This window comes from Lolium perenne, chromosome 6 (assembly GCF_019359855.2).
Source record: "Lolium perenne isolate Kyuss_39 chromosome 6, Kyuss_2.0, whole genome shotgun sequence".
Classification (NCBI taxonomy): Eukaryota; Viridiplantae; Streptophyta; class Magnoliopsida; order Poales; family Poaceae; genus Lolium; species Lolium perenne.
Genome location: NC_067249.2, coordinates 15,204,777 through 15,223,120, shown reverse-complemented (window position 1 = coordinate 15,223,120; position 18,344 = coordinate 15,204,777). Strand labels below are relative to the sequence as shown.

General features: G+C 47.7%; 1 pseudogene; it reads left to right on the top strand.

The window, feature by feature from the left end:
• The first annotated feature begins 1,166 nt into the window (after positions 1-1,166).
• On the top strand, positions 1,167-17,973 carry LOC127308783 (putative disease resistance protein RGA4; annotated as a pseudogene).
• The last annotated feature ends 371 nt before the right edge of the window (positions 17,974-18,344 follow it).

Below are 18,344 nucleotides of genomic sequence, written 5' to 3'. Positions count from 1 at the left end.
AGGTCAAGCATGTACGTGTGAAGCAGCATATATCAACATACGCCAAGATTAAATCTCACAAAGTTGTTAATGAATCGTGTTTGGTTATTTATGTGTGTGTAAATTGGAATATATGATTTAGTTGTATTTCTCAAGTTAATTTAGTTGTCGTTGTGACACTTCCACTCTTCCACATACTACCTCCGTTCCAATTAATAAAGTTTATATCTTTTTCGAAAAGTCAAACTACATATAGATTGATCAAGTTTTTAGAAAAAAATTAACATGTACAGTCCATTAATTTATATCATTTGATACATCATGAAATATATTTTCATATCTATACATAGTTCTTGATATTTTTTCCAAAAGTTTGGTCAAATTTTACGTAGCTTGACTTGTTGTACAAAAAAAGCCTTCATTGGAATGGAGGGAGTATATGTTTCTTTCAACAAATTTCTAGCTATCGTCAACTCTAATATTTTGAAATGAAAATAAGATCATAAAGTTCAGTTAACCATTTTTCTGGTGAAGGCTCCAACTTCCGATCATGCATACTTTTCAGAGTGATATGTACACCAGCTGGCTGGTGACAGCTGATCGCTTTTTAATATTAGAGGTGGCATAAGCTACAGAGTTGGCCAGCTAATTAGCTATACTCCTAATACATCGATCTGATGAATACTATTAATTCATTCCTTCGTGGTGCATGATTAAAGCAAGTCTAGCTCATCTTCGCTGACATGGCGCGGTCGGTCACATATATGTGTGGGTGGTGCTAGACGCTTTCAGCCGAGTCCTTTTGAGCCCTTCAATTGTACGAGTTTGATCCAGAGGAGCTACAGCAGGACCCAACATTCATCCTTGAAGGTAATTTTGGATCCCTCTGTTTAGCTGGCTTTGCTTGCATCTATCCATCAGTCGCATTACTTTCTGATCAATCTGGGTCTACTATCCGTTAATATAGCGTCATTAATGGAAACAGCACGTGTGTGGCCTACCCTTCACTAGTAAGACGACGCAACATCCATCCATTCTTGAAGGTAATTTCGAATCTTCAGCTGGCTTTGCTTGCATCTATCGACATTAATAGCTTTTGCATTTTTTTCTCTCATGCTTATAAATAACAACTCGTGTGTCTCTCGTGTAATCATGTCAGATATTCCAGCGGTGGTGACCCGTCCTTCCTATTTGCTGGTACGAGCCTTTGATCCAGAGGCACTAGAGCAGGACCCAACAACCATCCATCCTTGAAGGTCATTTTGGATCCTCTATTCGTCTGCCTTTGCTTGCATCTATCGATATAAGTACATTTTGTCTACTTTGTTTGTTTCTCGTGCTTATAAATTGCAACTCGTTTGTTTCTCATGTAATCATCTTAAAAATTGCAGCCTTCCCCCTTTCTTCATCTTTTTTGCTGGTGATATTTAGTTACAACAAGTGTTGGGGATGATATGTGTTCTTATCTTTGTTATTACAGAAAAAACGCAGCAAAAATGGCGATGGTCCTGGATGCTTTTGCATCCTACGTGCAAAACATGCTGACGGAGATGGCAAGTGAAGAAGTGCACATGCTGCTTGGAGTCAGAGACGAGATCGACAAGATGGATGCCAAGCTTAGGGACCTCAAGAACTTCCTCGCCGATGCTGATAGGAGGAACATCACTGACAAGACCATGCAAGAGTGGGTGGCAGAGCTCAAACGTGCCATGTACGAAGCTGCTGACATCCTCGACCTATGCCAACTCAAGGCCATGGAGCAAGGTCAATCCACCGTAGATGTTGGGTGCTTCAACCCCTTGCTCTTTTGCATGCGGAATCCAGCCCATGCCCACAACATCGGCACCCGCATCAAGGAGCTCAATAAGAAGCTCGGCACCATCAAGGAGCGAGGCGATGCTTTCAACTTCATCAATCTTGGTTCCTATGAGGACCGTAACAGCAGGGTGCATGCCTCTCATTCTGGTATTCACAGCCGTGAGACATACGGGGAATTAGATCGGTTAGGTGTAGTCGGCGAGAAGATCGAAGAAGACACAAGAGCAATCGTCGATATCATGTTGACTGAAAAAGAGGGCAACGCCAACATCATGGTGGTAGCCATTGTTGGGGTCGGCGGAATTTGTAAGACCACTCTTGCACAGAAGATATTTAACGATGAAATCGTTAATGCCGAGTTCGACAAGACAATATGGTTGAGCGTCAACCAGAACTTTGACAAGGTTGAGCTGATCAAGACAACCATTACACTCGCCGGAGGAGAATACGGTGGTGGAACGGCGTTGGCTGTGCTTCACCCAATCCTTACTGCTACCATGAAAGGGAAGAAGCTATTTATAGTGATGGATGATGTGTGGATCCCCACAGCATGCGATGACGTGCTTGGAAGTCATTTGGCTAATGTCGTTGCTCGAGGTAGCCGAATTCTCGTCACTACTAGAGATGAAAGAGTTGCTCGAGGGATGAAAGCTATGCTTCCCTACCACCGCGTCGACAAGTTAAAAGAGGATGATGGTTGGTCCTTGATAAAGAATCAGGTACTTGACAAAACTCAAAGCATCTTTCAAAACAGCTAGCTTTTAGCTTAATTTGGAATAAATATATACTATTAGCGCATTTTATGTCTTTTCTTTGTAAATACAAGACGGATCCATACCACACATGAATGTATACTTATGCCACAACACGTGCATAAAATCCTCTATATACGGTAATAAGTAATTAAGGCATGATATTATGAACTTAGAGATTAAACTTGGGTTTGATACTCCCATGCAACTAAATTGTATGGTTTTACGGGCTAGATTGAATGTAGTTATATGTTGGTACTAAACTAATTCAAAAATTTGGGTTAGAATTCCCAAAGACTATTTTCTTTCCTTCTAGATTTTGTGGTGTGATGCATTCAATCTAGCTAGGAATCCCAGGAAATACAAGAAAAGTCGATGCGGATGCGGGCCCTGCCGCACACGGAATCCCACGGCACACACACAGCTACCGTCGTAGTGCCGACGAGACGACTGGCGCAGGGCTGAAAAGACCTGCTGAGGATGCTTTTTTTTTAGTACCCGCCGGAGCTCTGCGCGTTTTGTATTAAGATTAGAAGAGGGGAAGAAACCCCATCTATACTTCTTATAAAGCAAAACCTCACTAACTGCAATTAATGTTAGTCTATCTCTACATGCAAGCCATCCACATCATCTATTCCATTAGCCAATCAAATATCCATGTCATCCCCACTAACATTCATTATTGATGTATCCTTGCATGCAAGCTATCTATGTCACCATTTTTTGATTAAAATGTCCACATAGCTAATTTATAGCCATCAAATATAAAAAAATAATGTGAATTAAATTTAGCATCTCAACTATTTTGGCCAATTGAATATTGCATTCTTCTACATACAATTCATATTACATATGTATTATACCATTTCATTTAGACAATATAATTTCTTAGAAGATTCCCACTGCAACGCGTGGGGTATCCTTCTAGTTGTTACAAACGATCCACGGCATCCGGAGGCGCCACCGTACTGAGCTAGGTTACATCTCCTGTCTGTCTACGAGAAAGTCATTTCTAACGGAGCCGGTTTCTACCGGGCATCCGACCACCGTCCGTCTCCTCGCGATTCGTGTTAAGCTCCTTCTCTATATCTAGTTTGTATCATCTCCATATGACATATATTTGGAATCTAAATAAAATTTTAGTAAAATCTCGTAAATTTTTTATATATACCAAAATTCGCGGTAATTTAAATGAAAAATAACTAAATTAATTTAAATATGTTTGAAATATATGTATAATGTGGTCGAAATAACCAGATTTGTCTAGAATTTCATTTGTATCTAATAAATATCATATATATACCATATTGCAGTAAAATAGACACCAAACTGAAGCAAAGTTCGCACGAATCGCGAGGCCACCAATGGTCAGATTGACATCGGTAGAAACCGGTTGCGTTAGAAAATCCGCTCCCGTCTGTCTACCTCTATCACGCAACCAACTGTCCCAAGTTCTAAGAACTGACGCTAATACAGAGGCAACCTTCGAGCTATGACCATTGAACACACGGGCATTGCGCTCACGCCAGATAGCGCGAAGGACGAGCATGATGATGGAGTTGGCATCCTTCTATCGGCTTGCCGGCAGGTGATCCACGACTTCCGACCAGCACTCGTACATTTGGCCAGTAGGCATGCCAATGGCGAAGAGGAGAGCCGCGATCATGCCCACCCAGACAACAGAGGAGAAGGTGCAGTGCAGGGAAAGGGGGGCGAGGCTTTCGTCGTCGATATTGCAAAGCGGGAAGGTGGTGTGCGTGGCCATCCCACGGCCGAGCATGCGATCGGATGTCCAGCATGTGCCATGGAGCGCCAGCCACGCATGGAATTTGAACTTCAGGGGAGCGAAGGAGTTCCAGACGTTTGCGACACCTGGGAATGCCGTAGTCCCCTCGAAGAGCATCCGGTAAGCAGAGCGCGAGCTGAAGCAACCGTCTGACGTCCACTTCCAGGAGAGCTCATCGTGACCATCGGTGCGCACCACGGCCGCGACAGACGCCCAGAGCCGAAGGTACTGGACAATGGCATCAAACGAGAGTGGTCTGGAGATGTCCCTGGCCCAGGCGTGGTGTAAGAGCCCATCCCGCACCTTCCGGCGTTGGCGAGCGGCGGGTTTGACGAGGGCAAACACCGCATGTGCAATGGACACCGCACCGATGCCATTGATCCACGGGTCCTCCCAGAACAGCAGCGAGTCGCCGCTCCCAACTGCACTCCTAACGGAGGCGTTGAAGAAGCCGGCGACGTCAAGCGCCGCCGTAATCTCCATCCCAGGCCACGAACGATTGATATTGGTCCTGGAGAGCCAAACCCACTTTGATCGCAGGGCCAGGTTGAGGAGGTTCAGGTTGTGAAACCCAAGACCGCCAAAGCTCTTGGGCTGGCCAACGAGGTTCCACGCAACGAAGGTCGTGGGCTTCCAGGTTCACGACCCAGAGGAACCCCCGTCGAAGTTTGTCCACCGCCTTGAAAAAACAAGGATCGAGGTCAAGAGCTAGGAGCTAGTAAACCACCGAGGCTGCCATGATCATCTGCACGTAAGCGATGCGCCCTTCCTTGGTTAGAAGACGGGCCTTCCAGTGCGCCAGCTTAACTACAAGCTTGTCGAGGATAGCCTGTAGGTCATCCTCCAGCTGGACCATGCCAGGGCTTGGCGAGAGGTAGCATACGTCGAGGCGCTCTGGTGAAACAGGCGGGTGCAGATGCGGCGCACCAGGGCGGGGCAGGGCCGGGTCGGAGGGGCTGCGCGGGCGCTTGCAGTCCCTAGACGTGTGCTCAGATCCACCTCACCGGACGCAGAGCGTCGCATTGGTGCACTCCGCCTAGATGTCGCCCTCCTGGCCACAGTTGTAGGAACAACCATGTAGCGACGCGGGGATTCTGTTCGCGGCTTCGCCTGGCGGCCGCGAGGGGCCTGCGGCGCACGTTGCGGGCGCGCCTAGATTCCGACATCTGCCAAGGGTGCGTCGCCGCCGGCGCGGCCTCCCTAGGGGAAGCAGGGGCCGCAGAGGCAGCGCGGCTGGGGCCTGCTCCGGCGTCCGACCCATGCGACCCAAGCTGATGGCTCATCGGAACGACAACCATGGAGCGAAGGTGCACAGGAGGGGCGCGGGAGGCCACCGAGGCTGCACTCAGATCTGAGTCAGACAACGCGATGTGGCTGCCCATGGCGCGCAGTAGGGAAGAAGGATTTCAGGGATGAAGGGAGGCCGCCGCCACTGGAGGCGCACGACGGGCGTGCGGAGGGGCGCCCTGCGCTCCCCACTCACGCTCCTGCTGAGGATGCTGGTGGTCGGTTCCAGCGGCTGCAACCTCGCCGTGCTCCTTGGCCTCCACCTGGGTTGCAACCTCACTCACCGTGTTGCAGATCTCTGTGTCACCCCCTCTTCTTTCTTCTGCAGCCTACCAGATCCAGCACTGCCTGCCACTTCATGACGCCTTAGGACCTGTTTGGTATGCTGGTCCGATTTCTTGCATGATCGCGCCAGTGAGATGAGACGACTTGCGCGTCGTAGACGGGCCACGGGCCCAATTGGCCTGTTGTTTGGTCGCCTGGGTCGAAGCTTTTGGCCCAGCAGAAACGTAAGCCTCAGTTTGTTTGGTTTCATATGAGCCCAGCTTTAGCCTCAGCACTTGTCCACATGGTGATCTTACCTCTCACCTCCTCACCTATCACAAAGCCTCACGCCGCTGTCACGAAGCCGGTGCGCAAAAAGACCACCATGTCACTCTCGCCGACGGCGGCCAAGGCGGGTTTACGTTACCTACGCGCAAGACTGGGCTGAATATGATAGGCTGAAGCCACCACTGGTTACACCTACACAGTTACCGCCATGGATTACTGCCTATCACATACCATAACCATCACCACCATGACACCGCCGGTCACGTCCGTCACAGGCATCACCACGTCGCCGAACACGAAGATGAACACCACCATGACACCGTCGTTTACGCCCGTCAGACGCATTACTATGTCGCCGAACATCACCATGACACCGCCGGTCACGCCGGTCACAAGCATCACCACTTCACCGAACATGAAGACGGACACCACCATGACACCGCCATTCACGCCCGTCACAAGCATCACCATGTCGCCGACCACGAAGCTGAATACCACCATAACACCGCCGGTCACGCCGGTCATAAGCATCACCACGTCGCATCACCACGTCGCCGACCACGAAGATGAACATCACCATGCCACCACCACCATGGATTATAACCTCTCACTTATCACCTAACATCACCACGTCGCCGTCCATGAAGATGGCAAGCAAGAAGTTGAGCAAGAGTACTCCAAACCTTACTTACACATACGTACACATTACAGTATACTTGTGAGTCATTTATCTATCAGTGTATGTACACCGAAATTAAAACGTGTCAACATGAAAGTCATGCGGAATGGTGAGGTGAACCTACTCCTCACAGGAAATTTCTAACGGTTGAGCGTGTGCAATTAATTTGGCAAAATTTGCTTAAAACTTCATACACGAAATTGACGATTTACGATTGACGAAACTCGAAACCGATTGTCGGAATTGATTCATATCGACACGCATCTTTTTCATGTACAGCTTATTTTGATTCGGAGTATGGTTGTGTTGATTTGAAAATAGGGTGTGTGGAGTAGTGTAAGGGAGAGTGAGCCTAAGCAACTCCACCTGCGCCTAAGCAACTCCACTTGCAGTGGTTGCATCTGTCGAGCAGAGGAGTGAAAAGAACGGGCTAGGTCCTGGAGAAACTGCCGATTCGGGCGTTCCTCTGGATGCAGGCGGAACACTGTTTTAAGAATCCGTGCGATGCAACAACGCGAGTGAGCCCAGGCAACCAAACGAGCCGTTTTGTTTCTCCGCCTATGCAAAAAAAAACCGCCCAGGTTACCAAACATGCCCTTAATCCCCTTCTCGATCTGCTCCATATCGGCAGAAGCGGGCTTGATTGGGCTAGCAATGCTGCCGGTGGAGACAATGTCAACCTGCGGCCGCGTAGACCCTTCCTGCCACGACGACCGTGTTCGCCACCGCGTCCGCAACCACCGACGGCACACGTGCAGCCAAAACGACGAATCAGCCACCAAATCAAATCCCTTCCGAGGTATTGAATCGACCGGAATTAGAGCCCATCTCTAACACATCCCTCAAACGGTAGCCTGCAACGCGTTTGCATGCCGTTTTGCGTGCCTCAAACGGTAACCTGCAACGCGTTTGCATGCTGTTTTGCGGGCTTAAAGGCTATTTTGAGCCATACCAAACCCGTATATATGTGGTTTGCCATGCAAACAATATGCCAGCCCCTGCTTTTAATCTGCATCGGCCGCTATATATAATGGCCGAAGCAGACGATGCGGGCCGAAACCTTATCCCACCTCCACCGTTTCACATGTCTTCTTTGCTGAGGCCTGCGTTTAAGATGTCTGAAGAGCACCAGCTGCGCTCCGACTCCGGAGGCGGAGGTGCGGGCGCCGTGCACCCGTTGCTCTCCAACATAGAGTAGGTGGTGGGCTTGCGGCGAGGCATGCTGGCTACATGGCGGCGATGCTTGGTGGGTGAGGAGCTTGGTGGTGATGATCATGGCGGAGGCTGCGCTTTAAATAGGCCAAGGACATTGGATCCTGGCACGCGGAGCTTGAGCCACACGCGACGTGGCAGTGATGGCCATGGCTGCAACCACTGGTTAGCCTTCTGTCGTCGGGTTGCGTTCAACGCTGCCGCGGGTCAGCTTTTCTGCCTTCGGGGCATTTCCAAGCGGGCCCGCATCATGTGTGAACGGACACGCGCAATGTCCGTGCAGCATCCGCGCCGACGCATTGCTTCCCCAAATTTTGGTGATGCGATGGATCGCGGTGGACATATTGATCCATTTGGGTCGGCCCACTAAAGCATGCACGGCTGGTCCGCCTGTTTGCGCGGATCAAATCTCGATGGATGGGCCCGCTGGAAGATGCCCTAAATGTCATCGCAACTGCTCCTACAGATTGACATGCATTATTACCTTCTACAACGGCGTGGGGCTCTACCATTTCCTATGCCACGTAGACCGGCTCGCCAGTCGTTCTGAGCGCGTGAGCCCATGTCCACTCGAGTGGTGGGCTCCTCTCTCGCACTAAAATGATAGTAATGACATGTACAACGGTGATATCTAGACAATGCCACATAGAATAACCACAAAGTGGAGGAAAAAGAAAGTCGAAAAAAGATTTGTAAGAGATGATCTATTAGCACAATCCCTCTCACCGCATATTTAGAATGTCTGGTTAGTAAAGATAAAACTAGAAATTTTCATTCTACATTATGTTTTGTTATTATATCTAGATTACATGGTGCGGGCTAAGATAAGACATGTCTTATCAACCATTCCAAGGACTTCAAATCCCAGCCCACTATTCGTCGTCGGGAAGCTGGGTTAGTATGACGACCACGGGCATCTCCCATGGCCAGTTGGGTGCCGGCGCGTCCATGGTGATCACCAGAGTGGGAGGAGGAGCGGCTGTGGCAGGAGCAGGCAACGGCGTGGGCAGTGTGGCTGAGGCCTGCAAGGCTTGCCTAACTAGCTCATCCTCGGAGATGCCTACCGGCATGACCGCACTGGCCTAGTTAGGATGTTGCCGCGGCGGCTCCGAATTTTGAGATACCAGGATTGCGATCCTCGCCGCCTCCTCTTCGTCCATGTCGTCCAGATGGACTAGGAGCCGGTCGAGAGTTCACTCCTCCTTGGCCACCTCGGCCATGTAGGTGAGGTAGCCTAGGTAGTCGTCCACGTCATCCCGGATATCCACGCCCGGGATTACCTCGCCAAAGAAGAGCTCCTTTTCGGGCTTTGGCGGTTCCTTCGCGACCACAGGGACGCGGCTCGACACGCGGTTGTGTGGCTTCTTCGGCTTCGCCGAGGACGCCCTAGCCTCGTAATCGTTTTCTTCGTCTTCCTCCAGGGAAACGCCCGTTTGCTCATGGTGTCTTGTGGAAGTTGCCGACGAACTAGAAAGGGTTGGAATTTGGCAATGGGGCGATGGCAAGGGCATTGTTGGTGATCTTAAAAAGGATGACCGAGCGGTAGCCCTCAATTTCCAACGCGGGTCTCCAAGCGCATGCCCTTGATGGCGATGTAGAAGCCCAATGCAGGCCATCCCAGGAGAGGACACAATTTAGGCCATTTTCCACCGCAAGGCGGCCCGATGTGGCTGAAAGAACATATTGTAGGGTTCATTATGACATGAGCTTTTGCTTATGGAGCTATTTTTCATTAGGCTCACTGACCGCGCGTCATCTTCGGTTCACGGTCGAGGCTCAGATTGAGACTGATGAAATACAGGCTCCGACTAAGGTTGACATCCAGGCTCTGGACAAGCGATAAGAGAGACTTCCTCGACGCGGCGCCGCAATTCAAACTCAAACTTGGGTCGCGAATGCGTCGGCACGGAAAGGCCGATCACTATGCGTCGGACCGCTAGGCTGGAGATTTCCCCATTTTCTCTGTGCGTGGATCGAAACCGACAATTTAGGTCCGTTTGCGTCGGGATATCCCCAACGGGCCACCTCAAATGGACACATGTTGTCTGTCCGTGTCGGTGTGGCCTAAAAATGAGTCCCCTGGCCAACCGCAAACGGACCACATCCCACGGACGCGTCCGTTTCGGAGCAAACCTAGCCCAATTTTGGGGCGGGTTTGCGGTCGCGCGGACAGCCCGCGCGTTCTCGTGTGGCCCGAAAGTCAGCAAAACAAAGATCATTTGATTGATTTTTTTGGGTGGCTACATCGTTATCTATCTATACCTAATAATAAAGGAGCTAAGGTTTCTGCCAAAAAGTTTCGTCAACGCTTTTTTTTTGACCGTTTTGCCCTCCCACCAAATGTCATATAACGCACCCGTGCCATCAAACTGGTTCAATTATTTTATTCCGCTGGTGCGTCCTCGAGATCCCTTCCACAGGGCGCGGCAGCCGCGTCGTACCGGTAAATTGGCCCATGGGCCTAGACGGCTCGCAAGCCGACCAGTACGATAAAGAAATCGAGATGATGCATTGATATTTTAGTCCCACCTCGCTCGCTAATACCAACTTTTGCCGGTTTATATGCTCACAATTTTCCTAGATTATCAGCGAGCTGTCCCAAAATATCAACCTGCAGAACTGTTGTCTGGAATTGAGGAATTGCAGATCAGACATGATCTTGGATCGGATGAATTCGAGTAATGGGGAGAGAGAGGCGGAAGGTCAACAAGAAAGGATGGAATGGGGAGAGAGAGGCAGAGCGGCGGAAGGTCAACAAGAAAGGATCTTGGATCAGATGAATTCGTGGAATGGGGAGAGAGAGGCAGGGCTCGATCCGCCGGCGCAAAGTGCGGGGAGGTTGGACGGCCAGAGCTCGATCCGACCAGGGCCCGGGGAGAGGTTGCACATGAGCTTCCTGGCGGCGGGCAGGAAGGCGCGTCAGCAGGCTGTGTTGAGCGGCCGCCGGCCTCGCTCTCGCCGTCTCGCGTCCTGAAAGTGGGGGTGGGGATCCGAAGTAGCAAGCCAAAAGACGCACTGACTCCCTGAGTGAGCAAAGCCAAACACGCACTCTCCAATCTGGCCACATCCTACACAAGATTTATAATGTCTTATTTTTCATGTTTCACATTTTTTACATCAACCTAAACTCAGTATAATCTTTAATGAGACGAATCACACCTGCTGAGCGGTAAATCTGAAATGATATTCCAAAAGTTAAATACTTTTCCTGGTTTAAAATAATTGTCTACATGGAATATTACAAATCAGTGCTACGGGACTTACAGTCTATTCGTACTAGGTAGACTTTTTTTTTTTGACATAGGGCATGATTATGTTGGCCGTGAATAGAAAAACATCTAACAAACACGGTAACATCTGAGAATTTCATTCTCCCGATGCAACGCACGGGCACTTTTGCTAGTATCCATAATAAACAAAAATTAGACTAAACTAAAGGACATGCGATGTCCAACATCGGCGTAGCTGGCTTGGCCCTCGCTGGCCACAAGACCGCTAGTCTCGCTGCCAGAGGTCCCTTGGCCCTCGTCACCCCTAGTCTGCCCTGGGCGCATGGCTTCGTTGGCGCGATGCATCCTCTCGCGAGTGGCCTGCCTCCTCATGGTCGGGGCGTAGGTCATGGCATGCCTGCTCCGTCGTCGCTTGAGTGGCTGCCTATTGCGTAGCCATGTGAGCGGAAGTGATCGCCGCCGCTTCCTGGTTGGCAGACACCCCGATCTCGTCGGCCCTTGTCGCCCGCCGCATCGCCATCATCTCCCGCACCTTCGATGTGTCCTTCGGAGCCGCTCCGATGCTACCTGCAAGGCGACGAAGGTTGCCTGCCTACGGGCCGCCACTTCCACCTCCAACACGGCACAGACTCAGCGATCTCCCTGGCCGCCCTGTGGGAGTCGAGTTCGGCCCAGCCGCCTAGGCGCGGCGCTCTGCCGCCATGAACCGACGGTTGCGCCCCTCCAAGGCTTCCGTTTGGCGAGACATCTCGAGGAGGCCGGAGTCAATGGAGTCGTCTGAGGCTTCTAGGGCAAGCAACCTTCGTCGGGGCCTCCGACATATAGTTGTATTTTATTGATTACAATAATGGTCAGGGTGTTTTCTTAAACTATGTGCGCGTATGCTAAACTGATCGGAATACAGAAGTACAAAAATTAAACAATTAATGACAATAATAATAAAAAGGAAGAGCAAAAACATAAACGAAGAAGAGAAACTAACCAATTCCACTTGTTTTGAAAAGTAATGATTCTCACGTTTATGGCTCCGTCGAATGAGCAAAGACGTGCGACGCTGACTGTATGAGCATGAATATCGGTACACCCTTCATTGCACGTTATAGTACATATCGGTTTGTAACTTTGTGTCAAAATCCAACTTTATAAAGTTGGACCAGATAGGTGCAAAAATAACATCATTTACAACATGATACTATGTAGTATCTGGTACTGTATTACAATTGCTGACCTTTAAATACCTGGTGAAACTTGTTTAGAGACAGGGGGAAAAACTATAATAACTAAAGCTGCTCAACTTTTGTAGATACGAATAATCTATAACTAAAATATATCTATATACCTCTTGAGCAGATTTTTTAGAGACGGAGAAAGTATCATATTTAACTTTTTTTCGAATATGTAACTAATATGTACTATACTTCGATATGGAGTGATAAATTAGAAATCAATACCACAATATGACTGACCACATGCCGAGCTAACTCGTTGTTTTAACGACCTCGAACAAGTCGAGCTGAGCCGGCTCGGCTGGAATTCCAGACTTATCCCTGATACCAATTCATCCAATTGACAAATCAGTTTAGGTATGTCTTTACTTTTTCTATAGGAGCTTATTGAAGCTAAAATTGAATTGACACCACGCTAACATACCACTATGTTTATCTTAATTAAGGCAAACGACTCCTTATTGATTCATGTTTGGTTTAAACTTCTGCAGATATTCTCTTGTGAAACAAATGGACATGAAATTGATACATTCAAGGATATTGGGTTGCAAATTGTAGCAAAATGTGACGGTTTGCCTCTTGCTATCAAAGTATTGGGTGGACTCTTGTGTCAGAAAGAAAAAAAACGCCATGAGTGGAAGATTGTTCTGGATGATTCTATATGGTCGGTCTATGAAATGCCTGACTGGTCACTTCTTCCTAAAACTGCATTACTTCATAAAACGGACATTATCGGCATGTGGATTGGTGAAGGATTTCTTCACGGAGCCTCAAACAACTTGGAAGAATTAGGAACCAAGTACTATAAGGAGCTGATTGTGAGGAACCTTATAGAGCCAAATACAAAGTACATTGATCAATCTGTGTGTACCATGCATGATGTTGTTCGCTCATTTGCTCAATTTGTGTCTAGAGATGAGGCACTAGCGGCTCATAGTGGAGAAACTAATATTGGAAGTAAAGTCAGTGCACACAAGTTTCTTTGGTTATCCCTAGAGAGCAAATCATCAGAGTCGGATGGGTTAGACTGGAGTTCTTTACAAACACAAACGATATTGAGAACACTAATATTAGTTGGTGATATACATATGAAGCCTGGAGATTTTCTGGCCCATTTTCCAAGTTTAAGAACTCTATATGCAGATTCAACAAGGGTTGGTGAATTGGCTGAATTTTTGCATGAGTTCAAGCACTTGAGGTACTTGTCCTTGCATAATTCTGATACATCAGCTCTACCTGACAACCTTGGAAAGCTGAAATTCTTGCAGTTCATTCGCCTCTACGGCAGCAAACAATTTGTGAAACTTCCTGATAGCATTGTGCAATTAAGCCAGCTAAGGTATCTTAACATCCGTGGTACAAGTATATTCGACATACCTAGGGGGTTTTGTCGTCTAACAAATTTGAGGATAGTAGATGGATTTCCGGCAATAGAGGATGGTGATTGGTGCAGTCTAGAAGAGTTGGGTCCACTTTATCAGCTAACTCACATTGGACTAAACGGATTAGAGAATGTAACGGTGCCATCATCTGCAGCAAAGGCAAAGCTTGGGGAGAAGGTGCATCTTACCAACCTAAGCTTAAGCTGGCATAGTAGAATGGGAGATGATGGAAAGATTAAAGAGGAAGATAGTTTCTGAGGAAGAGCAAGAAAAAACCGAGAAGGTGTTTGATGAGCTCTGTCCTCCGCCCAACTTAGATTTTCTTTACATCAATGGGTATTTTGGCCGGCGACTCCCATGCTGGATGATGTCATCATCAGTTGTGCCCCTCAAGATCTTGAGGATTCTGATGATTGAAGACTTGGCTTGCTGCACACTACTTCCTGATGGCTTGTGTCAGCTCCCGTACTTGGAGTTCATTCAGATCCACCGTGCTCCATCCATTAAGCGTGTTGGACCTGAATTCCTGCAGTCCAACCATCACCAAAGTCTGCCCCCTTCCCATGTGGTAGTGGCTTTTCCTAAAGTGCATCAGATGTATTTAATGTGGATGGTGGAATGGGATGAGTGGGAGTGGGTGGAGGCAGTGCAAGCTTTTCCTGTCTTGCGGGAACTTGCGATAGTACACTGCAAATTGGCTAGTCTTCCTGCTGGCCTATCCTCCCAGGCAAGGGCTTTAAATAAGTTACAGATACATTATGTCCAGGGTCTCACATATGTAGCGAGCTTTGCATCCCTGGTCAGGCTGGAAGTAGGTGCACTTCCTGACCTGGAGAGGATCACTAATCTTGCCAGATTACAAATACTAATCATCGCAGACTGCCCAAAGCTGAAGGTACTAGAGGGTGTTCCCGCACTCCAGACGCTCTCGCTGGACAATGAAGACATGGAGACACTTCCGGAATTTATGGGAGGTATAAATCCAAGGTGTTTGGACCTATACTGCAGCCTAGCGTTGCTCTATTCCATAGCCGCGGGACAATCTGGCCCTGAATGGGACAAGTTCGGGCATGTTGAGCGTGTCAAGGCATATGCACGTGAAGGAGATATTGTAAAGAAATGGTATGTCTTGTACACAGCCAACCCCTACAACTTGGAGACAAATATCAGCCGATCTTTCATGTCTGCAGGTAAATTAGCACTGCTCGCTCATCATAATTTATCAGTTTGCTCTCTGTTTTCTTACTACTTTATTTGATTTTGAATATACTCCCTACGTTCTCATTCGGCCATCCCCTTCAATGAGTTGTAAGTCCTATCCAACTGTTAACTATTTATATCGGGTCAGTTTATTCAGCAAAGGCATTATAGTCCAAGTCTGACTGACTAGTCCGCCGTCTGCTAGGGTCTCAGCACGCCGCCGCAGCCGCGCTCGCCCCCCTTCCAGCCGCGGTACTACTGCTATGTGCTTAAGTCACTTGAACTACTCCCTGCGACCCTGCTTGGGCAGTGAGGCAGTGGACAGCGCTGAACGAGCAAACGTGACTCCGTGCGACCCTGCCGGGGCAGTGAGGCAGTGGATATGCGGCCGTCGTTGCAGAAGCGACCCACTCAGCCTCCCTCGCTGGAATGACCCGCTTTACTGCCATTGCCGAAACTGGGGACTCCAGCCCATTGGAGGCATGCATGTCTGGTGTGATCTGTTTTCTCAAATGTCCAACACGAGGGAGGAGTACGGATGGGGTCGGATCTGACTAAGTTTTTTCAAATGGAGAGCTAGCTTTTTATTATTCTCATGGTTGTTGACTGATGTTGGCGTTACTTTCTTATTTGGCTTCACTTCCTCATGTTGTTCTCACTGCTTCGTTAAGTTGCGTGGTGACTGAAAATGAAGAGTGATATCTGTGATAATTAAAGCTTAGATGTAATTTCTGGATCTCACTATTTTAACCCTGGCAGAGTTGAGCTCTTGTCTTGCTAGTTATGGGTTGTGTAACCACTTTTACATGTTCTACTCATACAGGAACCTTGTCTTCTTTTGAGGACGCGCAAAGATTTGAGTATGTCTTCAAAATGACAAGAAAAACATTTGACTACATCTGCAGCTTGGTGCTTGGTCCGTCAATGGAAGATATGGACAGCTACACATTTATTGATGGGAGGGTGTTGTGTTTAGAGGATCGAGTGGCAGTTGCTCTGATAAGGTTGTACTCCAGTGGGCCATCAGATAGCTTAGGATCCTCTGTTGGTGTGAGCAAGTCAACCGTCTTGTTGGTAGCTGAGAAGTTCGCTGATGCTGTGCATGAGCGAGCATGTCACCACGTGCGCTGGCCAGACTCCAGCGAAATGGATCATATCAAATCCACGTTTGGTAAGATCCACAATCTGCATAACTGCTGCGGTGTTATACGTACAACTCACATCCCATTTGGACCAAACAGCAACCATGGGGAGAATGGCCGGATTCTGATGCAAGCCGTGATTGATCCAAAGATGAGGATCATGAACCTTTGGTTGCATTCGACGGATAGAAATACCCAGTTAAGCAGTTTGCAGGAATCACCACTCTTCAAGGAGTGCGGGAAGGGTAGTTGTCTGAATGGTAGCAAGATGAAGGTAGCATCAGATGGATCAGAGGTCGGGGAATACTTAATTGGCGATGCAGGATACCCTCTTCTCCCCTGGCTACTCACACCATACCAGGAAGAAAACCTCTCAGACCCCAAGGTGGAGTTCAACAGAAGACACTTCGCAGCCACAACCTGCGCGCGGAAGGCGCTGGCGATGCTCCAAGAAAAATGGAAGTGCCTGCGGGAAGATGTGTGGTGGCCGGAAAATCTGCAAACTAGATATAAGATGATCACTGCGTGCTGCAGGTTGCATAACATAGTCATAGATATGGAGGATGATGCAGGGATGCCGAGCGCTAAGGCTAAGGATTGGAATTACCATCAGCAAGTGCGCCAGGTAGCAAATGAGGACGCTGTCAGGGCGAGGGATATGCTGTCGGAATACTTCTTCACCAGCAGGTCATCTGAATCAGAAGGTGAATAAGCACGACTTTCCCTACATCTTAGTTTGTTCGATTGGTTGCTCTGTCCACTAATTTCTCATATTTATTTCCTCCTGTTGATTGCATCATTCATCTGTTTAGTCAGCCCAGTGGATGCAGATGAGGACCATGAAGTAGCTGCATCGGGCGCAGGGGATGAAGATAGGGAACAAGAAGCACAGACAGGAACAGCAGACGAAGTAGCCAATGATATCCAGGAGATCATTGTGTAAAGATACTTTTTGCTGCCACATCTCTCAGCTTCGTTCTAGGTACTAGTTCTAGGTACTAATGCTGGCTATGCTTCAAGTCTTATTATTCTCCAAATCCAGCTATATCGGTATCTCACAGTTCTCTTCTTCTTGGTTTGTTCTTTTGATACGGCACGAATGTTAGTGAGAATCTTTAACTTGATAACTCCTTGGTTTAACTGACGGTTATGTATTTCTTCTCTGTCTTGGCCATTGCTTTAACTGAGGGTTCATTAAATAGCATGTGTGATTTGGAAAATAAAGTTAGCAGCCATAGCATGCATGAAACTGCAAAATCATGACATGTTAAACCCTGGTTCATGGTGTATATCTGATACAATTAAAACCTTGGTTTGATCAGGTGAAAGGGAAGCCTACATCCTACTGGTTGGAGCTTTTGAATGCATGAATCCAGAGCAGCGCACCCAATGGAGCCAGAGACTAATTTAATCCTGCAAGCTCGAGTTCAAATTTTATTAATTTTGGTCATCTGTTTGGCGGAGAAAAGTGTCATGTAATCTGTACTTTATTTATGACTTTTTATGTGCTGAAAAAACGTCAATGTAACGTAGATGCAGGAAGACTATTTGATTTTTTTTTTTGAAATTTTATTTGATATTTCCATTCATCAGTTGATACAAACTGAAGAGTTTGCAAACATAATAGCAGGGAATCATGTATGTGTATGGCAGGTGTATGTTTGGGCCAGCAACCTCGTTCAATGCAAAATAACAAGATAGATTCACTTGTCTACTATGGTAGCTCAAGCTTCTTGAGTCAATTCTTCCCAAGATCTGGTTGATTGGTTGGAGACAAGAGGAGAATGTAGACTTCTTGTTTGCTTTGACTTCAAAATATCAAAATTGCCGGCCGATATCTATAGGGTTAACAACAGGTTGCCACATCACATCATTCACACTGATTTCCTGACTTCTCCAGCTACTACAACTAGGAACAAGTCAAGCCAAAAAAAAGCCTTAATCAAATGGATATTTCACGAACGCCATTCCAGTTTAGTCACCATTTTAGAAAAAAATATCATCATGTTATTATTGTGGACGAATGGATTTTGCACACTGGATTCATTTGGCCAATGATGTAGATTGAATTTATATACATATCACAAAAAAATGAAATG